The 25465-nt window shown below is 44.0% G+C and overlaps 1 pseudogene; it reads right to left on the reverse strand.

Moving 5' to 3' along the window:
• Positions 1-1281: 1281 nt before the first annotated feature.
• LOC133774329 (elongation factor 2-like) lies at positions 1282-25084 on the reverse strand (annotated as a pseudogene).
• Positions 25085-25465: the final 381 nt, after the last annotated feature.

Genomic DNA, 25465 nt, shown 5'->3' on the forward strand with positions numbered 1-25465 from the left:
ATTTTTCCTGATGGAATGTACAAAATGTGCATTTTGACAAAATTAGGCATGGATTTCAAAACTTCTTTGCACTGAAACAAGCTTACCTTTTAACTCCACTTTTTTTTTTTTTTTGACATGTTCTCATATTCATTCCCAACTGATACCATAACAAATTACCAAAACTGTAGTGGTTTAAAACAACACACATTTATTATCTGTAGGTCAGAGGCCTCACTGGAATATCTCATCTGTCTACAGAGCTGCATTCCTTCCGGAGTCTCCAGAGGAGATTTATTTCCTTATCTTGGCTTCTGAAGGCCACCTGCTTTCTTTGGTTTGTGGCCCCTTCCTCCTTCTTCAAAACTAGCAGCGATGAAAGGAATCCTTCTCATGTGGCTTCTATGTGATCTTCTTCTGTCACCACATCTGTTTCTCTGAGTCCAGCTGGAAATTTTTTTTAAAGTTTATTTATTTATTTGAAAGGCAGAGCTAGAGAGAGAGAGAGAGAGAGAGAGAGAGATTTTTCATCTGCTAGTTCACTCCCCAAATCGACACAACAGCCAGAGCTGGGCTGCTCCGGAGCCAGCAGCTTCTTTTGGGTCTCCCACGTGGGAGCAGGGGCCCAAGCACTTGGGCCATCTTCCACTGTTTTCCCACGCCATTAGCAGAGATCTGGATCAGAAGTGGAGCGGCTGAGATTTGAGTCGGTGTCCACGTGGGATGCCGGAGCCACAGGCAGCAGCTTTACCTGCTATGCTATAGCGCCGGCCCACTGCTCTCTTTTCAAGACTCTTGTGATGGTACTGAGCAGACCCCGAAAACCCAGATAACGTCCTCATTCCAAGTGCACACCCTAACGCACAGCTGCAAAGTCCCCTTTGCCGTGGGAGGTACCATCCTTCCAGGCTCTGGAGATTAGCACACGGACATGTTAGGGGAGCTATTAGTCTGCTTCTCAGATGCAGTTTTTGAGATTTCTTTCCATTAATATCTGGAGGTTTAGCTGACCCCATAAGCGGGTAAACCTCTTCATGCGGGCCTCCTAGAATTTTGCGCACGTCTGCGTTTCCCTCTGAAGAAAGGAGAAAGAGAAGTGTTGGGCGTGCCCCCCTCCTCCGTCACTGGCCAGTGAGTCCCCGCTCAGAGGGCGCATCTGCTGCCCCGAGTCCGAAATCAACATGGCGCGAGACCGCCTCACGCGTGACGGTGGAGCGACGGCACTGCGCGCTCCCCGGTGCCTCTCGGGAGAAGCGTCCCCGAGGGGGCAGTCTCCAGGGGGCATCACGTGGGCGAGCCGGGTCAGGGGGCGGGGCCACCGGAGTCACCGCCTACAAGTAGTCCCGGAAGTCGGCCTTTGCGCTTGCGCGGCCGGGCCGCGACCTGGCTGGGGCGGCCGTTGTTGTCAAAGAGGTCCCGGGGCGGGATCTGCCAAGGGCCCAACATGCACTGCGGGAAGGCCTGGCTGCTCGTGTTGGACCCCAGGTCGGCGGTGAAGCCAAAGGTCTCGTTTGCGGAGAGGCAAGCCTTCGTCACAAACAGTGGGCGTGCTCGCCAGCTGGGACTCCCCGAACGTGGCCTTGCTCTGTGTTCAGGACGCTGTAGATGCCCCCGAGCTCAGGACTCTGCATCTCCACAAGGTCGATGGGCTGCATGAGGCGGGGCTGGGCCGTCAGCATGCTGGCGTAGAGGCAGCGCCCCCGCGGTGGATGGTGTCCGCGTGCAGTGTCCCGTGCACGTCGAAGCGCATGCCCCGTGTATTCTCCCAGCACAGTGCACCCTGCTTGGTGGCCCGCTGGAAGCCGGCCGCCACACTGCCTTTGCTCTCGTTGAGGTACTGCAGCCCTTTGGTGATGTAGGTGAGGATGTTGTGGCCGGTGCCATCGGGCCCAGAGCACCAGATCTTGCGGGCCTCGGCCATGTCCTGGAGACCCGGAGAGGCACAGCACGCTAGTCTCCTCACTCACCGTCTCCCGGGATAGAGATGCAGGCGTTGTCCACCTCCAGGTCCTTGAGGGAGAGCTCCAGGTGCACCTCACCAGCACCCTCAGTGATGCACTGCTTGGGCAGGTCGGCCGGGTTCTTGGCTTCCACGGCCACCCTGATGACGGGGCTCACGCTGAACTTCATCACCAGCATGGTTGCCAGTGTTCGCCAGGAACTGGTCGACGCCTACAAGGCCCATGATGTTGCCGCAAGGTGCGTCCTCCTCGTGGTGGCCCATCATCAGGATCTTGCTGTGGATCGGCTTCAGGTAGAGATGCCCCTTCTTACCTGGAGTGTAGTTGGGCCTGTGACCCTGACCTTCAGGTGGATGGACGCCAGCCCCCAAAACAGGTTGGAAGGCGTAGAAGCGCCCTTTGTTGGAGGTTGGTATGGTTTTGGAGATGTACATCATGAGGGGCCCTTTGGGGCCACAGCCTTTAATGCCTATGGCGGCCTTATCATTGTGGGGGGGGGACCCTCATACAGGAGTTTGCAGTGGTACTTCTGGGCGGTGACAGGCGAAGGCAGGTGGGTGGTGATCATCTGCAGCAGGGTGTCCCCGGCTGGCAGCGAGCAGCGCATCATGGTCTTCAGCAAGGGCTTGCCCTCCTCATCCTTGTCCTTACTGTCCAACAGAGCATAAATCTTAATATATGGACAGACATATGTCACACACACACACACGGAGAGAGAGAGAGGGAGAGGGAGAGAGAGAGATCCTTCATCTACTGGCTTGCTCTTCAAATTCTTGTAGTAGTCAGTGATGGGCCAGGCCAAAGCCATGATCCAGGAGCCTCATCCTGATCTTTCTCGTGGGTGGCAGGGATGAAAGTACTTGGGTCGTTGTCAGCTGTTTCTCAAGCATGTTAGCAGGAAACTGGATCAAAAGTGGAGTTGGGACTCAAACCAGGTTCTGTGATACGGGATGCAGATGGTCCAAGTGGCAGCTTAACCCCACTGCACTATAACACCTGCCTCTATGCTCTAGTAATATTTATATTTTAACTGCTGGTAAAGCTTAATTTATTTCTAACGTATAAATAAAAACATATCAATGTTTTCTTCCACCCCAGTGTATCAGCATGTGTGCCCCTTAGGCTATATGCACCTGGTTTTGGGGAAGAAGGAGGTAGAGGATGAAGCTTGGATTAACTTGTGTAATTGTGCTTCTTTGAGAGATAGAGAGCATTTAGGAGAGGCAGGCACTGCAGAAACTTTCTGGAGTCCCTGATAGTTTTTGGAAGCAATGAAGAATAGTTACTTATTTTCTTTGCATAAATTGACCTTTGTAGTTAGAGAGCAGATGGAGTGTATCATGCCCAAAACTTTCCTGAAAGTTGATAGCTGCAAATCATAGAGTTATTAAACAAATGCCATTTTCTAAAAGATTAATTTTTAATTAGAAAGCCTCCAAGTATGAGTGAGTTACCTGTCTAGAATAAGGCCACATCTCATCAGATTGACTACTTATATTTGTGCACTTGAAATTACAAAGAAGCAAATTGCTCAAGGACCATCCTAAGCACCGCTAGCGAGGTTCTTGTGAAACTGAACTGAGAGGAAAGGTGATTCTGTTAAGTTCACTTTCGATTACATTTTTCAACTTGGAGAAAAACATCGATATTATCTCAGCCACCAGTTATCATGTGGCATGGAAGCCCATTACAGCAGAGGAAACCCAGAAATCGTAACACAAGCCGACTCCAAGGTTCCCTTGTGTTAAAACTCAAGCTGTTTTCAGAGCAAGCACCCTCACAGACGGGCTCTTGCTAAGCCATGCTGACACACCTCTGAAATCAAAAAGAGCTTCTGCCAGGTGAATGAAAGCAGGTTGCCACAAAAATGTACATCAATTACGGAACAAGTCAATGAGGGTTTGCCAGTTGCCGCAAGTGTCCCGGAGGCAGTCTGGGCAGTGTATTTTTATTCGCTTTGCCCCAGGCCACTTGCATCTGTTCCTGCAAAGTGGACAGGCAGTCTTCTTACATCCTTCACTGAGAGTTTCCATCAGTGGTCTCAAAATGGTGCTAATAACATGTCAATGATCGCTGCTCACGGAAGTTAAGCATCACAGCTAAAAGTCCCCCATGGAAACCCAATCTGGGGATTAGCAACAATAGGGAATCTGTTTTATTTGCATTTAATTTGTACCTTCACACTATTATCGCCCATGTTTTAGTTTCAGGAAATGTGGTCTCAGACTATTATAACCGCATTTCATGCTGCTGTTGCACTGTTATTTGATCTCTATGGTTGGAAATGACTTACTGAAAAATAAAGCTAGCATACTTTATTTTAATTATACCAGTGCAGTGTCTAAATAAAAAATGTACTTTATATTTAATGTGGAGCACAGATTAACAGTTTTATGGGACATAAAATCTATCTATATCATTTTCTATTTACACATCAGTTATATATCTTTCCTGCAACAAAACAAATGCCTATCGTGTTAGAACAAGGAAGGAGAGCATCGAAGTTACAATCACATGGGCAGTAAATAACATCTTAATTGGTCTGGAATGCTGGAGTTTGATTTTTTTTCCGCCTGGCTTTTATTTATTGATTTCTATAGCTTATTTATCTTTCCAGTGATTTGTATGAGTCTATCTGCTTTCCTCAATAAGCCAATCCATGGTGGTTTTATATTGCAAATCCCATCTGGGGAAATGGTCTAGAGAGGGAAGTGTAGCGGCTCCTGGAAAACCCATTATTTAAAGGCTCTTGGAGAGGGAAGGATAACTTCTCAGTTTTTACACTTTGTCTTCTGGAAAAAAAAAAGGGAAGAAGAAGTGCAGCTATTATGAAGTTACCACCCAATGTATGTCCCAACAATTCTTTACTCTCCACTTGTTTGGCAGCAATAAGAAAACAAAGGAGGATTTAGTGTACACTGGGAAATGTCTTTGAAATGTTCCTGTACATGATTTAGCTCCAAGTGAGGAAAGCAGACAGGAATGGATTGTATTTGTCTCATACATCATATGTAAACCCTGGGTTTTCTTCTTCTGTATGCATTTCCACAGCTCCATCCCTAATATCTTTTTTAAATAGCACTTCAGGATAAACTACACTTCAAATGACACATCACACTCCATAGTGCTGTTGAGAACCAGCAAATGTAACCATTCTCAGGGAAGCTGGTTGGCAGAAGATCCAGCACTTTTTCTTGTATGTAGATATCCACGGCTGAAGTCAGCCCTACAAAATTAGTGACTTTTTTTTTCCCTCCTGAATCAATGATCCCTTTGTTCTTCATCAAATTGGCACTTCCAGTGTCTGTTGGGACTCTATTTGGTTATCAGGATCTCACAGAATATTAGGGGAGTGTGCTGAAAGAGTTGCTCTGTTGATAGCTGAGGGGAAAACGAGTTTACAGATGGCATTGCTATACTTATGCCATGCAAGTGTTGCTTTGCAAAGTGATTCTATAAGCATATTCTAAAGCAGAGATTCTGATATCCTGTCACCACCTTAATGTAACCTTAACTGCCTTGAAATGAGCTAATGAAAATTTTGGGCAGGCCTTTTAGGGAATGTGTTTGCATTTGACATAATTAGTGGAAGGCAGATCTCACTACATCCAGGGGAAATCTCAAGACAACTGCTTTGTCGACTATTAGTGCCTAATTTCTGAATGTCAAACCCTGTACATCTTAATTTCTAGAGAATAAGCTCAATTGAACTTGCTCCCCAGTTATGCAAAAACTGCTCAGATAAAACCAAGTGGACACCAATGTAATGAATGTGGTTATTAAATTGTTTCAATTGAAAGAACCCTATTCTTTCACCATCATAATGGAAACAATTTATCCCCACTGATCGGCCTGTCTCTCTCTCTCTCTCTCTCTCTCTCTCTCTGAGCTCTCTTTGATCTTGAAGCATATTGCAGTGGTGTGTCCTATTGAAAAGCGAAACTGGGGCAATTTTAATGCTTTTGTACCTTACCAGTGCTCTATTTTTTCACTGTTTAAAAATAGCTGTTAATTATAAGTGCAGTTTAAATGTCTCAAGTGACCCAGAAATGCAGGTTGGAATGAGACAGATTGTGTGTCTCCTATAAAACAGATGTACTTTCACAGAGCATTCTGTATTCAGCCTTCCCTCTGTAGCCTCCTCTTGGTTATTTCCATCAGGTACTGAGCTGGTCTAGCACTGTGCTACAAAATTCCACACATTTGAACAGGGGGAAAGAAAAGCAGATGTATTATTATTAATTTGTATATGTGTGTGTCAGTCATGACTACGTGTGCAAATGTGGTGTGGTTGATGCTACATATCAGAACAGAGGCTACTGCTTGCCAGGAAGACCATGTAATTTGGATCTCTTGGGTCAGGGGGCTCTGTGAATGGAACATGGTGGTGGTGAACAAATCCTCTGTGGTTCTTCTTGAACTTGAGTCAACAGTGCCCAAGGGCAAGTTAACCTGCTGAGTCTCAAAGATTTTTGACTCTTTGCTGGTTTCAGAAATTTGTGTCTTTTAGGTCTCTGATACACTAGGCCCTGGACAAAGTGACATGGCTGGTGATGCTTCAAGAACTGATGCTTTAATAAGCTGTGTGCTAACTCAAGAAAACTCATGTTATCGATTTATTCTGCCATCTGAACAGATCTGGTATTTACCAAATCGTATGAGTTCTGAACAGGACGTCTGAATATATGCTGATTAAACAGTTTCAAGAAGTGATTTCCAAATCCAGTTTGGAATAAAGTGCATTCCAGCAGTCTGATGATCTTACCCAGGTCCCTTAACATCTTTGGGACACAGTGTAAAGCCTCCTGAGTTTGAAGGTGGGCAGTGTGGGAATTTGCCACTCATCCCTTTCTTCCACTTGGATTCAGATCTCCTGGTTGGTGCTCCCTTCCCAGTAGAATGGACCCATGTCTCAGAAAGGGGAGGGCAGTTTACTGGCATTGACTATCTGCTTCCAACTTGAAGTGCCCAACAGGAGTTCCTCATTACCATTGCCATTGAACATAGAAAGATGTGGGCTTAGGGACCAATTTTTCAAGTTCTTTCTAGAAAACTCATAGACATTTTAGTCAAGTTCTAAATGCATTCACTGATAGAACACTGTTCATGGCTAATTTTCCATTTTAAACAGTAATTTTAACTTTGGTGATTGGTTGAATCAGCCATTGTAATTTGCTTAGTAAGATTTATTCCAGTTAGTATTTAGAATCTTGAGAGTGACAGTTCAAGACACTTGGACCATGGTATAATTCCAAGTATCTTTAGAAAGAGAGAAAGGTATGTCATCAGGCAATTGTAAGGGAATCTCTGTGTCACAGAGAGATGTTGAAACAAAGAAAAATTCTTCATACCCTACAGATACATTACAATTACTGTGATACAATTCTATTGGTTCTGGAAGAAGAATAATACATTTATTGGTATAAAACTAATAATACTATTTCTGGGCTGGCATTGTGGTAACAGTGGGTAGAGCTTATGAGCACCAGTTCGGGTCCCAGATGCTCCACTACTGATCCAGCTCCCTGCTAATGTGCCTGGGAAAGCAGTGGAGGATAGACCAAGTATTTGGGCCCCAGCACTCATCTGGGAGACCCAGATGGAGTTCTGGGCTTTGGCTGTTTGAGGAGTGAACCAGTGGATGTTGCTGCAGGTGTCAGAGGAAGGGTGGGAGCTCAATCAGCTATTCAGGAGGAGTGACAGGTGAAGGGATATGAGGCAGGCTTTGTCAAGGTGAGAGCTGACTTCTGGCAGGCAGGTGCTGAGATCTGATGTGTAAGGGTCTGCTTCGTTCTCCAGGCCTTGACTTCATTCTCTGGGCCATTCTCCTGACTCACTAGTGGTCCTCATTCTGAAACACTCAGAAATTCCCTAGTCCTAACCAAGTTCAAGCCTTCTCAACAGGCCATCCAATACAAAGGCAGGACTAAACACCATGCTACAGGTGATTGTGGGTGGTCTTATTCTCTTCCTTTATTTGTGCTTATACACTGATCCATGATTATTTTTGAGGGAGCTGCATTCCAATTCTGAATTCTCTTTTATCTCATAGCTCTAAGACGTGGTCAATAGCCTACACTTCATGCCTACACATCAGAGTTGCACTTGGCTGCTCTGAAAATGGATAGCAAGACCCAAATGATTATTATTCCTAATTCTTCTATTCACTGTTTATAGAAAGGAAGGAATTTGCATTTTACACCATAGGAAAAAAAGAAAGAGAGGAACTTTTAATTTTTTTTTTTTTTGACAGGCAGAGTTAGACAGTGAGAGAGAGAGAGAAATGTCTTCCTTTTCCATTGGTTCACCCTCCAAATGGCCGCTATGTCCGGCGTGCTGCGCTGATCCGAAGCCGGGAGCCAGGTGCTTCCTCCTGGTCTCCCCTGCGGGTGCAGAGCCTAAGGACCTGGGCCATCCTCCTCTGCCTTCCCGGACCACAGCAGAGAGCTGGACTGGAAGAGGAGCAACCGGGACAGAATCCGGCGCCCCAACGGGGACTAGAACCCAGGGTGCCTGTGCTGCAGGCAGAGGATTAGCCTAGTGAGCCGTGGCGCCGGCCGAGAGGAACTTTTTCTTTGTCTTCCTTTCCAACTTTTCTCACTGGGACAAGGTATGGCTTTTTTTTTTTTTTTAATGTATTCATTTACTTTAAAGTCAGAGTTGGGGGCCAGGGAAAGGTATTTTCCATCTACTGGTTCACTCCCCAAATGGCTGCAACAGCCAGGGCGGGGCCAGGCTGAAGCCAGGAGCCAGGAGCCAGGAGCTTCTTCCAGGTCTCCCATGTGGTTGCAGGAACCCAAGCACTTGGGCCATCCCAGGTGCATTAGCAGGGAGCTGGATCAGAATTAGAGCAGCTGGTAATCGAATTGGTGCTCACATGGGATGTCAGCATTGTAGGCGGCGGCTTTACTGGCCTCAGGGTGTTGCTTGCTGATTGGACACTTTAAAAAAAAAAGATTTTATTTATTTATTTGAGGGTAGAGTTAGACAGTGAGAGGAAGAAACAGAGAGAAAAGTCTTCCTTCCATTGGTTCACTCCCCAAATAGCTGCAACGGCCGGAGCTGTGCTGATCCAAAGCCAGGAGCCAGGAGCTTCTTCCCAGTCTCCCATGTGGGTGCAGGGGCCCAAGCACTTGTGCCATCTTCCACTGCTTTCCCAGGCCATAGCAGAGAGCCGCATTGGAAGAGGAGCAGCCGGGACTAGAACTGGCGCCCATATGGGATGCTGGCTCCATAGGCGGAGGATTAATCTACTGCACAGCACCGGCCCCTGGATGCTTTGTTTGGTCTCTCCCTTTCTATCTCCCATTTTCCGCTGCAGAAAGCATGTTTTGTTTCCTCTTGCTATGAACTAAGTGCTGTGGTTGAATGTGATTTGATCCCTGACTTTAAACCATCAGATCATAAGTTAAGAGTACTGGGAGGGTGGGAATTAAATCAATTGTGATGCTTAGAGGTGGGGCCTAGTGGGAGGTCCCCAGGTCATGAGACCAACAGAAAGGATGTGGTTTTCCTAAACACCTGAGTTGAGCCCAGCCTCTGTGCTTCCTGGCCATCACGTGATGCTCCTTCCCCTGCTTGAGCTCCCCCATTGCCATCCACCACCCTCACCAAAGGACAAACCGATGGGGCTGCCCAGTCTTGGACTTGAACTTCCAAAACTGTGAGCTAAATTAACCATTTATTTCTCTTTGTAAATTTTGTTGCTTCAGGTAGTTTGTTGTGGTAACGAGAAGCTGACTGTACACTCAGCTTATGGGAATAGAATGTATTCTTGTGGGGAAATTTTTCCTTTTTGGAGAGATACATTAACAGCAACTCCAAGCCATATTTTCTACTTGTTTTGTTTTTCTTTTCTTTTCTTTCTTTCTTTTTTTTTTTGACAGGCAGAGTAGACAGTGAGAGAGAGACAGAGAGAAAGGTCTTCTTTTTGCTGTTGGCTCACCCTCCAATGGCCGCTGCGGCCGGTGCGCTGCGGCCAGCACGCTGCGGCCAGCGCATCGCGCTGATCCGAAGCCAGGAGCCAGGTGCTTCTCCTGGTCTCCCATGCAGATGCAGGGCCCAAGGACTTGGGCCATCCTCCACTGCACTCCCAGGCCATAGCAGAGAGCTGGCCTGGAAGAAGGGCAACCGGGACAGAATCCGGCGCCCCTATCAGGACTAGAACCTGGTGTGCCGGTGCCGCAGGCAGAGTATTAGCCTATTGAGCTGCGGCGCCGGCCTTTTCTCTTTTTTTTGACAGGCAGAGTGGACAGTGAGAGAGAGAGACAGAGAGAAAGGTCTTCCTTTTTTCCATTGGTTCATCCCTCAATGGCCGCTGTGGCTGGCGCACTGCAGCTGGTGTACAGCGCCAATCCAAAGCCAGAAGCCAGGTGCTTCTCCTGGTCTCCCATGCGGGTGCAGGGCCCAAGGACCTGGGCCATCCTCCACTGCCTTCCCGGGCCACAGCAGAGAGCTGGACTGGTAGAGGAGCAACCGGGACAGAATCCAGTGCCCTGACTGGGACTAGAACCTGGTGTGCCGGCGCCGCAGACGGAGTATTAGCCTATTGAGCTGTGGCGCCGGCCAACTTGTTTTGTTCTTCAGGATTAAAACTGACATTGATGTGATCCTTGAATCTTCTTTATTTTCTTAAAAAAGATTTATTTATGTACTTAATGGGAAGGCAGAGTCAGTCTCTCTCTCTCCCTTTCTCTCTCTCTCTCTCTCTCTCTCTCTCTCTCTCTCTCTCTCTCTCTCATCTTCCACATGGTGGTCATTCCCCATTATCAGCTAGGTTTGGTGCAGGCCAAAGTCAGGAGCCAGGAATTCCATCCTCATCTCCCACATGGGTGGCAGGCTATCCATTGGCTGGGTCATCACATGCTACCTTCCCAGGGAGCTGGATTGGATTGGAAGTGGAGCAGCTGGGACTTAAACTGGCACTCAAATATGGAATGGCAATGTTGCAAGTGTCAGCTTAACCCACTATGCCCAGTGCTGGCTCCAGCATCTTACTTCTTAATTGGTCCACACTTAAGGTGCTAGGAAACAAGATCAATAAACTTCACCACCTATCTGGTGTTCTGATGCCTTCAGGGCTGTGAGGTTTGGAAATAATATGTGAAGTGCCTACTCTGTGCCCAGAGAACAGTGGTCATTTAATAAACAGATGTTAATTATGATGAGCATTGCAAGGATCATGGCCCTCAATGATCACAGGTTTCCATCCATTGATGTGGAACAGCACACTTTTGCATGACCCATCCTTCCTGCTGTATTTCCCACTATAGCTGTTTCCTTTCCATGCTGTCCATACTCTTTGTCATTGATGGATGCAGAGCACTTGCTTGGGTCTTCCCAGGGCTCTCTGACTATTTTAGGATTGTTTAGATATGCAGAAGAGCAAAACGTGGAAGACAGTTCTGCCCTTGAACTTAGCAATAGGAGGGGAGGTGTGTGAGGGTCCCACAGGTCTCAGCCTCCCTCCACTTCCTTCTCACCTGGGCCCCAACCCAGCTCACAGGACTGATCCCAGCTCTGGTGGGAAGAAAAATAAAATGTTTTGTTAATTTGGCATTAATTTCCTTCAGGCAACCAGGCCTATTCTGCCTGAAAACCCACCATACAGCATAGATTCTCTGTCTTCCTAGGCCACGGCTTCACCTGTTCCGTGGCCCCATCATACTGATTGTCTTTCTGCCCCACTGACCCTCTCACGACAGGAGCTCTGCCCTCTGCTGCTTGCCCTCCTGCTCTCCAAGACTACCCCACTGTGCTTGTTTCTGAGCAAGAGCCCCATGCTGACCTTGTTCTGCTCCTGCCTCACTTGCACCTCTCTCCGTCACAGTCTGCCTGTCTTCCCCCATCCCTTACAGCAAACGACAGGTCCAGGCACCTGCCCCCTCCGTTATCTGCCTAAACCCTGCACTTTCTTCTGCTCTCACTTCCCCTGCCTTTCCTTATCCCCCATGCCGTGCCACTGCCCTGGCTTCCTCACAGAGCACTGCACCCTAGCTTCACACTTGCTGTTCCCTCCCCCTTGAATACTGTGCTTCCAGAAGGTTCCACACTCACAGCATCATGCCGTCAAGACTCTTCCAACTCCACCTTCCCTGAGCGGTTTTCCATGACTTCCCTTGCACTGTCACTGTTTGTGATGCTGTGTCCCAGCTTGTATGAATGCCATCATGTGTAATATTTAGTTATCCCACTTACCGTGAACAGTCCTGTGTTTCACTGCATAACTATTTTTAAAAAAGATTTATTTATTTTATTTATTTAAAAGACAGTGTTACAGAGAGAGAGAGGGAGAGAGAGATCTTCTATACACTGGTTCACTGCCTAAATGACCCCAATGTCAGGGGCTGGGCCAGGCTAAAGTGAGGAGCCTGAAACCCCATCTGGGTCTCCCACATGGGTGGCAGGGGCCCAAGTACTTTGGTCAACTTCTGATGCTTACCCAGGTGCATTAACAGGGAGCTGGATCAGAAGTGAAGAAGCTGGGACACAAACTCAGTGCCATTTGAGATGCTAACGTTGCAGGTGGCGGCTAAACCCACTGCTCCAAAATACTGGCCCCTCCCTCACACATGACTATTAGTGTGCATGATTTCAGTATGCATCACCAGATGCTCTATAAAATATTCAGTATCTGTATTATTTTAACTTCTGTTCATGTTTTGAATACATCTGGCCCCCAAAGTTTCAGGGGACAGAACACAGATCATCATTTTCAATCTTTTGTCTTTCGTTACCTTCCAAAGAGGGCAGTGAGGGAGAGAGAAGTAAGGAAGTTAGAAAAATCAGCACAAGGGTGAGAGTAGCATGGCAGAGGGGACGGGGAGGTGGAAGGACAGCAGCCTTTATGAGTAATTTTGGAGTGTGCTAAGAAGATTTTTTTAAGGACATGAGTCTTGCTGCATGGTATGGATTGCAATAACCTTGTGCTGTTAACTCCAAAGATCTTCAGTAAAAATTATCTGCTATGGTTTGGGTATATGTCCTAAAGTCTTACATGCTGGAAGATTGGTTGCCAGTGTTATGGCATTGAGAAGTGTTGAGTCTTTAAGAAGTTGGCTCTAGGGGAAGGTGAATGGGTTGGGGGGGTTCACTTTCAGAAGGGAGTAATGTGGTTCTCACAGGACTAGATTGGTTCTCTCGAGTGGGTTGCTATAAAGCGAGGTCACTCCATGCACTTGGCTCCTGTGCCTGTGGCAGTTCCCTTTGTTCTTCTCTGCCATGTTGACACAGCCAGGAAAGTGCTCTCTAGATGCTGGTGACATGCTGGTTGGACTTTAATGCCAGAATTGTGAACCCAGTACCTTTTTCTTAGTAAGTCTCTAGCCACAGGTGTTTTATTTTAGTAAGACAAAACAGATCAACACACTACTGTTATTTTTTAATGGGTCTACATACTTTGCATTTTACTTTAGATGCGTCACTGTGCTGAAATTGAGTTTAAGGCACCCAGTACCTTTCTGACTTCATGAACATTCGTAAGAAATTGCATATCTGGTTTATACTGACTTGTAAGAAATTCAGTGTATTCCTGTTCTTTTCAGAGTTAAACAGCATGGATAGGTCCTCACCAGAATATTAAGGTAACTCTTTAAACAACTATGAGATCAAATAAATTAATACATATAGCGTAGCAGGTTGATGTTGAATTTGCATTGGTATGCAGATGTTATCTGTTAAGCAATTACATTTAGGTAGTCTTTTTGCTTGGAACTTTCACATATGTCAAATTCTGAATTCTAAAGGAAAGTGTGTTGATAATTTATTTCCATGTAATTTTTTTCCAATTAAAAAATGGTGGCAAAATGCATGTAACATAAAATTTACGATCTTAACTATTTTAAGTGTGTAGGTAAACAGTATTAAGTACACTCACATTGTGGTGGAATCACCTCCACCCATTTCCACAACTCATTTCATCTTGTAAAACTGAAGCTCTACCTGTTAACAAATTTCCAGACTTTTCTTTCCTTGCCTCTGGTGACCACCTAACTTAAGTTTCTACTAAAGAACATCATACAAGTGGAATCACAAGTGCCTTTTTGTGACTGGCTTTTTTCACTTATTATTATGTTCTCAAGGTCATCTGTGTTAAGTGTATGTCATAATATCTCCATTTTTGAATCAAATGTTAGTATATTTCCCTATCCCCTAGATGTTTTTAAGAATGAAAACAAACATCTATATTTGCTGTTGTTGTACAGTGGTTGATTTCCTATAGTGAGATATCAAGATGATTGAAGTTATCATTTTTCTCCTGGACATTGTGCAAAATGTTAACATGGGCATAATGCAGTTTATCTGAGTTGATGGGAAAGTGTTCTGAAGGATCACATTTCAAATTTTCTCACCAGCTGCTGTGACCAGGGTCCACCTTTGCATTGCTTTGTGTATCTCCAGGACTTTACAGAGTGGTGGGGAGAAACTAGGGAGCCCTGCTCCTCCAAGGGCTGTTTCTGCCCTGCCCTGGAGCAGACTGTGACCGCCTGTGGGTGGGAGTAAGACAGGAGGGAACATGCTAAGAGAATAAGACTCCCCCCAGCCAGTGAGTCCAAACCATGTGGGTGGAGGAACTACAATGAAAAAAAAAAAGAGAGAAAATCAGAGGTTCTGAAGCCAGTGGTGTCTTGGTAATATTAGATAACTGTTGTAAATTAACTTTAGTTGATATATTGGAAAAACATGCAGATTTGATACACTAGTGGCAGGCACAGTATGGTTAATTTATATAATGTGACAAGAAAACTAGCATTTGGAAACAAATTGGTAATTATCAAAGTAATTTTCGCATCTCCTTTCACTCTGTCTTGGGGAATTAGCTTTTGGATATTGCCTAGGTAACAATATTTCAATTTCATTCAAAATGATCACTATTATGATAGTAAAGATCAAATTTCATTAAATCTAGACACATAGTACTTTTTATTTTAAAAACTCAAAATCTTTCCTCTTTCTTAAAGGAATACCCAATACTGTGTGTTCTAAAAGGATAGTCAACAACAAAGTCTCTTCCACAAGCTTGATAGATACTCAGTAATTACCCTAAAGATACTAAGTATCTGCTGCGTGCCAGGCGCTGAGCAAGGGACTCTCAGTGTGTTCTGTTAATCCTCACTACAGCACCAAGACAGTGGGATTAGGAAGCCCATTTTACAGAAGTGGAGCTTCAGGTTCAGAGAGGGTAAGGAATGTGTTCAAAGTCGCCAGATAGCAGCATGCAGGATTTGAACATGGATGTACCTGACTGCCTAGTGCTTTGGAAGCTTCCACAGTGCCATGCTGCTTTCTCGCTCCCCCAGCGATGATAGCTCCAAAAAGGCATTAATGTGTTGTGTGTGTTCCAGGGGGAAAAATAGTCTGCATCCAGATGATGACAGAAAATGACATCCCACAAAATGTTCCAACAACTTGTAAAATGTGAGTGATATTAGGCTTCACAAGTGTTAGCATGACTAACAGATACCTTGTAAAAGTTGCAGACATCATTTATAAGCTTTAATTATTTTTAAGCTAAAAGAGTTACATATTTCCTTTAGAATCTTAATTAGACTTTTTCAGATTGTGTGTATTCTTGTGAGAGTGAACCAGATTGGAAATTTCAAGTTGGGTCAGTGAGAATGCTTTTCTTCATGTAAAAACTAGCAGTGTTTCAGAATAAATATTAGAGCAATGAGTTTTCACGCACAAATGATCAGGGACGTGTCGTCCCTTTGCTGTCACCTCTAATGTCATACTGGGGGCAAGGACTGTGTCATTTGAAAACAAAGCTTGATTTTGTTCCAAAACAAAGCTTGATTCAATGTTAATAACAATATTTAATTTGTTCTGAATTTTATAGAGTGTTAAGAGAAGGCATGAAATTTTGATACAGAGCAAAGAAGGTCATGGGTTTCAAAATTTTGAAAAACATCCTGCTTGAGAGAACTTGTCATTTCTTGTAGATTGTCTCCTGTCCACTGATTCACTAGACTGTAGGGGCATCGGTATTATAATTGTGTTTTGAGTGGATCACAGAGAAAAACAGGGCAGCTTACTTATTACAGTAACACAGCTATCTAAGTGTTACTTATTTAAAAGCTGTACAAATTTGGGTGGGCATTTGGCTTCATGGTTGAGTTGCTGGTTGTAATGCCCACATCCCATTTTGGAATGGCTGGGTTCAAGTCCTGGCTCCTGTACAAATGGCAGCTTCCTGCTATTGCACTCTGGGAAGAGAGGTAATGGCTCAAGAAGTTGGGTCTCTGCCACTCACATGGAGACCTGGATTGAGTTCCCAACTCCAGGCTTTGATCTGGCCCAGCCCTGACTATTGAAGTCATTTGAGGAGTGAATCAGTGGATGGGAACTGTCTCTGTCTCAAAAACATTTAAAAAAACATTTAAAACAAAAAACATTTAAAAAAAGGTTTTTGAGGTCAGCACTGTGGCTCAGTGGGTTAAAGCTCTTGGCATGCAGCATCAGCATCCTATATGGACTCTGGTTCACGTTTTAGCTGCTACACTTCCAATCTGTCTCCCTGCTAATGCACCTGGGAAAGCAACAGAGGATGGCCCAAGTACTTGGGCTCCTGCAGCCACATGGGAGACCTGGAGGAAGATCAAGTCTCCTGGCTTTGGATCCGCTCAGCTCCAGCTATTGTGGTCATTTGGGGAGTGAACCAGTGGATGGAAGATCAATTCTCTCTCTCTCCCTGTCTGTCTCTCTGTCTGTCTCTTTCTCTCTCTGTAATTCTGTCTTTCAAATAAATTAAAAAAAATTTTAAAAAATGCATACATTACTCATTTTTCTTGTAATCAAAAATCAATTTTGAAAACTAAGTACAAGTAACATATGAGGGTACTTCAAAAAGTCTGTGGGAAAATGGCATGAAAGAATAAGTAGATTTTGGTGCAAAAATGTTTTGAAATCCATGCACAGGCTATAAAAATATACATTTCCATGAATTTCTTGAAGATCCCTCATAGGCATGAATTTCAGTTTTTAAATTTTCACCAAAATGTATGTATCATCTAATTCCATTTAAAAGATTAATGAAACTTCCACAGACTTCTTGAAGTACCCTCATATCTTCTGACAACAATAAAATAATGTCTGAATCCACTTGAACCATTTGCTATTTTGACCTTCCTTGAATGCTTCCAGGTCATTTTCATGGTGTTTTGGTCTGTTTGGTATTTTCTGTTTGTAATAACCTATGGGTTATAGTCTAGTAAAGCGCAGCCATTCAGTGTCTCCAACGATTCATGGCTCCTTCCAGCACAGGCAGTGTTGTAACAACCAGGTATCAAGTATCTGTGTTAGTATACTTGTATACTTGCAGATACTTGCATCTGTGTCCAAGTATCCTGTAATCTTGTGTTAAGTCTTGATATGTACCCACCTTCCTTTTCTCCTGTGGAATTGAGCTGTCTTTTGTAAAGCTGATAAATATCTCCATTGCTAACCTGTCTCACCTAGCTCCAATCTGTTTCCTTCACCATGGGACATAGCCTGACTTTTGAAAGGCACGATGCCTTTCCACTGGCCCATTCAAATGTAAAATGAAATATATTAGCACCATGTAATGTAGGAGGGGGCAAAGGGAAAAAGCCATGTTTTCTGAGTTCCTATTATGTATGCACACTGACTCCTTCCGTATGTTCTCTTATTTGATCCAGGTAAACACTGGAAGCATTCAATCCACTGCCTTTCTATTATGGTAATGATTAGTGTCACTTTGGTCCTGGGCTCTTCCATTGGTTCCTCCTGATCAAAATTTTTGTGATCTGGTTTGTGTGTAATCAGGGGAGGGAGGATGTGTTTGTTGTTCTAGTCCTGCTTCATGTTGACAGCTGATGGTTGATTACCACGATGGAAAGTGAGGGTCAGAGGTCTCCAGAGCTGCTTGTGGCTGGGTGTTGATGTGGCAGGGGCCATGTGGTTGGCATATGGGAGCCCTGAGGAACCCACACCAGCTCTTAGGTTGGTGGGCTATGCCTGCTAACTGATGACACACTAAGCAGACTGGGAGCAAATGAGGCGCTTCAACCACCTGGTCCGCTGAATGTTATCTTAGGACTGGCTTAATGCCTTTTCCAGCATTTACTGTCTTCTCTTTCTAAGTCTGCTTTCTACAGCAAATGAGGTTAACCCAGTATCGTGGTCTTGGTCTGGCTGATTGTGATGGGCGAGTCCTAGGAGGCAGGAGAGCAAGATAGAATCATTCTGTGTGCTGGGTCTGGAAAGAGGCTATCTGGGTGTGAATCCTGTCCTACTATAGGCTACTTTGTGACCTTGGGTAAGTCCTCTCAGAGTCTCAGTGCTGTCTAACTGATACAGGGGTCTAAGAAGAGACCTTAGCTCTTCACCACTATCACGAATGACACAGCAGCCCTTTGGACTGGGAAGGTCATGACCAAAAGACTACTTCAGGGGAAATGATTGGTCTTTGATGTCCTTCACCCCAGGAAGGCAGCAGCGACCAAGACAGGAATTTGGGAAGAATTGGCCAAAATGTACAAGACCACAGCAGATGTCATCTTTGTATTTAGATTCAGAATCCATTTGATGGTGGTCAAACAATTGGTTTTTGGCACAATTTACAATTCCTTGCATTATGCAAAGAAAATGAACCTAAACATAGATTTTCAAGTCATGGTCTATATGAGAAGAGAAAGGCCTCAAGAAAACAGTGAGGGAAGCACAACAATGGGGTGAGGAAAGTCAGGGGAACTGTGAGGGCCAGCACGGGTGCTGCAAGAAGCAGAAAGGTTCTGCCCAAGCTTTAGCTGGGGGGAATGTGTGGATTTTTCACAAGATGATTAAACTGGAAAAACTAAAAGGGAAAAGAAAGAGAACCTACAATGCACATAAATTACAAAGCACAGTGCTTGGTATATTTGTTTTATTTTCATGTAATTTTTAAATAATATTTATTTACTGGGAAGGCAGAGTTACACATAGAGGGACATGCACACACACCCATTCATATATATATTCATATATTCTCTCTATATACATATATCTAGAGAGATATCTATATATATCTAATCTATATCTATATTTATCTCTCTCTATCTCTATCTCTATCTCTATCTCTATCTCTGTAGAGAGAGAATGAATGACTCTGTCCTCTGGTTCACTTCCAAAATGACCACAACAGCTGGGGCTGGGCCAGACTATAGCCAGGAGCCTGGAATTCCATCCAGGTCTCCCACATGAGTGGTAGAGGACCAAGTACTTGGGCCATCTTCTGCTGCCTCCCAGGGTGAGCATTAGCAGGGCGTTGGATTAGAAGTGGAGCAGCTGGGACTCAAATTGGTGCTCTGATTTGGGATGAGAACATTGCAAGTGAGAGCTGAACCCACTGTGCCACAGCACAGGGCCCCCTTTTTCAACCCTAATCCTGAATGCTATGATAGGTTCTCATTCTTCTTGCAACACCTGTGGAGATTGTTTCCCTTGCAGGGTGGGGAAACTTTTTTTTCCCCAAGGGCCATTTGGATATTTATAGCATCATTTGCAGGTCATACAGAATTATCAACTTAAAAATTAGCCTGCTGTAGATGTATTGAATTTTGAGTCCCACCTGTAGTTGCCTGAGCAACGCCAGGCCAAATGCTTTCACCAGCCTTGTACAGACCATGGGCCAGATATTCCCCATCCCTGCAAGTCTTTTTCTGTAAAATGTTCTCCATCCTTCCCAAAAGGTCCACATTTTGTTAGATTATTGGAGGACATGGAAAGCATGCTTAACCCTCATTTAAGTCTATTTTGTCAGCTCAAATAAGCTCCTTAGAAAAAGTCTGTTTGTTCATCCCCCATTTTTCAGTTATCTTACAGGGGGGTGAGCCCCCTGGTTGAAGCGCATCATGAAACCACCATTCAGCAAGAGAAGTTTGCATGAAAATCTCTTGAACTGTCTGTTTTGCAGAAGAGAAAGAGAAAAGTCATGTTGGTCTAGGATTTTGTTTTGGACACAGTTGAGAGACAAAGTTATTTTATAGGAGCTGGTTTTATTTGCCATTCTCTTTCCTTAATGTGGCTGTATAATTCATGTTAAGTGTTATTCAAATAAGTATAACTATTTTAAATTTGATAAGCACATAAATCCTTTGAGTGGATGCATATGTGGCATGAAGAATTTCACTGTTGGACAATTCATATCAGGAGAGACAGATCTCATATGATGTCTTCTTATTTCAGTCACAAATCAGACGGGCTTCATGCCGTACTGCAGGGAAGACATGTGCATGCATTATAAATTTGCTCAGATTCTAGAAATTACAAGTGGGAACTCCAGGTAGTTTTTAAAGCTCTTTCAAATTATGGGCTGCCTGACACCCGAGCTTCTCCTGCTTCGCTGTGTGGAGAAATCACTCAGGGGATCTGGTTAGCATGCAGATTCTGATCAGGCAGATCTGGATGGGGCCTGGGATGCTGTGTTTCCAAAAGGGCTCAGGTGATGCCACTGCAGCTGGTCCTGATACACTAAGTAGAGAGACTGGGGCTACCCTCTCCTCCCTGTGATGTCTACCCATTTCTTTTTTCCTTCTTTTCTTTGCTTCTTTCTTCTTTCATTTTAAAAGATTTATTTATTTACTTATTTGAAAGGCAGTTACAGGAGAGAGAGAGAGAGAGAATATTCCATCCACTGGTTCATTCCTCAAATGGCTGCAATGGCCAGGAGCCAGGAATTCCATCCAGGCCTCCCAAACTGCTTAACTCCCTGCACCACAAGACTGGCCCTAAATGTCCATCCATTTCAGAAACTCTGTAAGCTTTTCTGTATTCAAAAAGCAGAGGGTGACTGGAGTTGGCTGAGAGAGGCGATGCAGTAAAAGGCCTTAGAAATCCATGTGAGTCTCAGAATAAACTATTGGGGCACTTGCTCTTCTGTGATGTGGTTCTCCCATGGCTCATCATTCCCCATTATCATGACTATTATTAGGCCTTTGCCATTTCTATGCTTTGTTTCTGTTACAAAGGATGAGAAGTGCAGGTGGGCTGCAAAAGCTGGTGATCCAAGGAGGTTCTGAGCTCAGCAAAGGAGAAAGGTGAGATCTGTGCAGAGCAGATAGACATTAGTCCTGAGATCTGGTGAGATCATTGCAGTGTTGCTAAGAACAAGTGTCTTCTACTATTTTTAAAAAAAAATTTTTATTGAAATACAGTATACATACCAAGAAATGCACATAAATGTACAGATAAATGAGGTTTTATTAGTCATCTGATCACAATCATAACTAACACCCAATTAACAACACACTGCTAGTCCTCTCTATTCCTTCATTTCTTGTTTTGCAATGTGTGAAATAAGAGTATGTTGTCATTTACATGGTATGATTCAGGGTAGCACTGTTTATAACTGTACACTGAACGATACTATATCCACACAATTTTTATACTGTGTGTACATATTAGCTACCACAAATAAGAGAAAACATGATAATTGTCTTTTGGGTTCTGGTTTATTTCACTAAACATAATGTTTTCCAGTTGCATCCATTTTGTTGCAAATGTCAGGATTTCATTCTTTTTATGGGTGAATAATATTCCACCTTGTCCATATACCACATTTTCTTTATCTAGTCACCAGTTGATGGACATCTAGGTTGATTCCATATCTTAGCTGTTGTGAATTGAGCTGCTATAATCATGGGAGTACATGTAGGTTAACTCTTATGTTCCCGGGAGTGGGATAGCTAGGTCATAAGGTAGATCTATTTTTACTTTTCTGAGCAAACTTCATACTGTCTTCGATTGTGGTAGTGGTTGTTCTTCTGCTGTAATGTGTATAAGAGAGCCCGAAGCTGGTATTTAATGTGGAACTTGATCATTGAGTCTCAAACTACTGTAAAAATGATAGTTTGTACTCCTCAACAAATCTGAATGAGAGTCTGAGATCTGTGCATGAGGAGGGAAGATGTTAGGCCTGTCAGGAAAGGAGCAGGTGGCATGGCTGCCAACTTCTTCCAACCAGCAGGGTTCGTGGTTTGTTGTCACTTAAAAAGGAATTTAAATCCTGGCCTGCACTGTCGCCCTTGATGTTGAAGAGAGACACCAAGCTGAGAGTTATTAAATATCAGAATTAGTTACCAATGTCAGTAACCTTGGAAAATATGGGAAAATCATTGCATAATTCTCTTAAGACAACAACAAAAACTTTTGCTTGGTTCATTTTGTTTTAAGTTCAGAAAAAAGTATAGCCCCTTTAAAAGAAGTTTCTGGAAAACTTCATTGGTGCTCTTCACTGTTATGCAAATAACAGTGACTTTGGAGGCTTCAAAGGGGCCTTCAGTGAACGACTAACATGATGTTTGGGAACACTCTGGCTGCTGAAGTTTGCTGGGACTCTCACAGTGTGCTGAGCTGCTCGCAGTGGTCGGTGGAGAGGGGTCCTGCTGGGTTTTTTTGGCCAATTGGAAGTGAGCTTTTGGCAGTCAAGTTAACAGGAAAGAAACAAAGCAGTGTGTGTGTGTAAAAAGAGGCACAGAGGGACATCCTGTCACACCAGTATTGTGGGTCTTTTTCTCTTGCTGTGGGTAAAATCCAGAAGCACACTGGTTTGTGCATTTTCTCCCACTATTTTTTCCTACCCTGTAGCCCTTCTCTCATTCACACTGGGATCTTGCAGCAGCTACTGCTTGGAAGGGGTCATTGTAATAGAACCCATCTCTGTTACTGCGGGAAGAGAATCAAATTCTTGGAATTTGAGTATCAGAACGATCCAGGTATATGAAAGGTGTTTGGGAAGGATACTGCCTTATTAGCTTCTCACCCTGGCTTGGAGAGCTGCAGAATGTTTTTCTGGGTCACAGGAAGCTGCCAGACCTGCCCAAAGAACAAGGACTTGAAGAGCTATGCAGTTAGGACGAGGAGGAGCAGATATGGTTTCTGTGATGAGCAGTGTCCAGATAGAGGGACAATAGTTTACTGTCCACTGATGCTTTGAAAGCAGCTGATGATTGCTGATCAGATGTCTGTACCACTGACACCCTCCACATCCCACATTTGCAAGAGGCATTGCATAGCCTCTTGTATGCAGACACAAACTCAAGCAGGTGTACTTCAGGGTGAATCATGAATGCTTATAACTTTGCCTCTTGGTAGACCAGAGGTTTGAAGTAACAGTTAAGCCCTATAAAAGCAGAGCAGTTCTATCTGCTATGTGCTTGAAGTTTGTTTAACATTTATACCACCAGACTCCAAAAAGCCTATCGAGGTTCTTCTTTAGAAGTATTATAAAACCCAATAAAGCAGGAAGAAAATATCTGATGACTACATTAGGTCAAGTCAAGTCAATGGGATCACCAATTCCCTAAATACAGGCGGTCCTACCTTGGTCTAGTTCTGACAGGTGGGCATTTCAGTTGCTCTAATTTAGTTAAATAGCATTAGTCCCCAAACAACAGGGTTCAGATTTTGGTGACCATGGCTAATAAACTATGAGTTATGTCTGCAGTACAAACTTCACTGCTGGCTCTTCAGTCTATACTGATCACTATGTAAAAAAATAAAAACAGGCTGGCACCGTGGCTCACTTGGTTAATCCTCTGCCTGTGGCGCTGGCACCCCGGGTTCTAGTCCCGATTGGGGCACCAGATTCTGTCCCGGTTGCTCCTCTTCCAGTCCAGCTCTCTGCTGTGGCCCGGGAGGGCAGTGGAGGATGGTCCAGGTGCTTGGGCCCTGCACCCACATGGGAGACCAGGAGGAAGCACCTGGCTCCTGGCTTTGGATCGGCGCAGCACTGGCCGTGACAGCCATTTGGGGAGTGAACCAATGGAACGAAGACCTTTCTCTCTCTCTCTCTCTCTCTCTCTCTCTCTCTCTCTCTCTCAATCTGTAACTCTGTCAACATAAATAAATGAAAAATAAATAAAAACAAATGCATGTCAGTATCCAGAGACCAATCGCATAACCTTACTCAAAAGGATTCCAGGGACTAGTCTCCAAACATCCATATCTTCTTTGGCTCATGCCTAGACAGCAGAGTACATGGTTGTGTTGTTTCCTTGTCACCCAGTGATATACTACATGAAACAGAAAAGTGGCTGACAAAGAAGAAAATGGAGCAGAAAGACAAAAGTTTGATGACTCTGGAAACAAAATTCAAAAGTGGCTGTGACAAAAAGATGAACATGCCCCAGAGAAAGTAACAGTGGCCCCCAAATGCCAAACAACCCAAAGCAAAAGAACCCCTCCACATTAAAGGAACTCTGAGAGATATTACATGCCATTTGAATCACAACGAATAAAATGTTGGAAGCTGATCCCAACTTAGAAAACAGTGGAACAGTTCAGTAAGACAAAGAAAAGATATTTGCTCCATGTGCTGTTAAATGGTAGAACTTTACGTGCTCATGGGAAATGGAATTAAAAGGTAAGTCTGTTGTTTTTCAAATAAATTTGAAATCCATGCATATGAGGGGTCGTCAAAAAGTTCACAAAACATGCATAATATGAGAAACTATGCACAAATTTCATTTTTTTGCACCAAAATAAGCTTGTCATTTAATTGTTTCCCTGAACTTTTCGAAGTCCCCTCCTGTGAGCAAATGGCAAGTCTTGCCAAATTGCTATGCTAAGATTTTTATTAAAAAATACTTTAATCTTCAATGTTTCTCAACTTTAAATTACAGAGTACAAAAGAAATCTTAATTTTTCTATTGCTTTTATTCTATCTACACAAGTGAGAGTAAGAGATGACACTATGTTAACCAAAATTTAAAAGGTCACAGAACAATGAGTTTTCCTGTTGGTCATTAAGATCACTCACGTGATTTCAGCCTGTGGGATCATTTTAATGGGGACATGTTACCACGTAATGCAGACTGCTTGTTTACAGAAGCTCCTTTACCTGCATATTTAAAATCAACCCCAAAACATCTCCAATTCAAAATACTGCATTCCCAAGAATTCTCCTGTGGCTCTCAAGGTCAAGAGTTACCCTGAAAATGGTTTTCTTACCCTGTAGAGAGAGAAGTGCTGTGAATTGTGCCCTGGTGCCCTGGTGCCCTGGCTAGGGGCAGGGTCGGTAAATGCTTTGTCTCCAACAAGCCTTCAGAGTCCCCACATCCCTCTCTGCTGTTTAGTAGTCCTGTGTGGTTGTCCCTGCTCATTTTTGGTCTTGTTAGCACATCATCTTGTAAGCGGACGATGGTCATTGTGGGGGATGTTCACAAACTCAGATGTTGTGCTCCAGTCATTACCACTCCTTCTGCCTGTCATGTTTTACGTGGGAATATGCCTCGAGGGACATGAAACAATCAGACACTTATATTAACAGAGAGGATAACAGATGTGCTCTTCTTTTATTGTCTCTGGGGTTCTTTTAGATCATCTGAAATGACTACAGGAAGTTTAAAAATATTTCACCAAAAATGCTTAATGCAAAGAAAAGTTGTGTTTTCCACACATGGATGTTTATCACGTCAACCTTCAAGTGCTCTTCAACAAAAGAAAGGTTAGAGCCTATAAATAAAGGTCTTCATAAGGGCAGATGGATTTTTGCCTAAAAATCCTTTAAAACTACTTTGATATATAAA

The sequence above is a fragment of the Lepus europaeus genome, chromosome 15 (assembly GCF_033115175.1).
Source record: "Lepus europaeus isolate LE1 chromosome 15, mLepTim1.pri, whole genome shotgun sequence".
Lineage (NCBI taxonomy): Eukaryota > Metazoa > Chordata > Mammalia > Lagomorpha > Leporidae > Lepus > Lepus europaeus.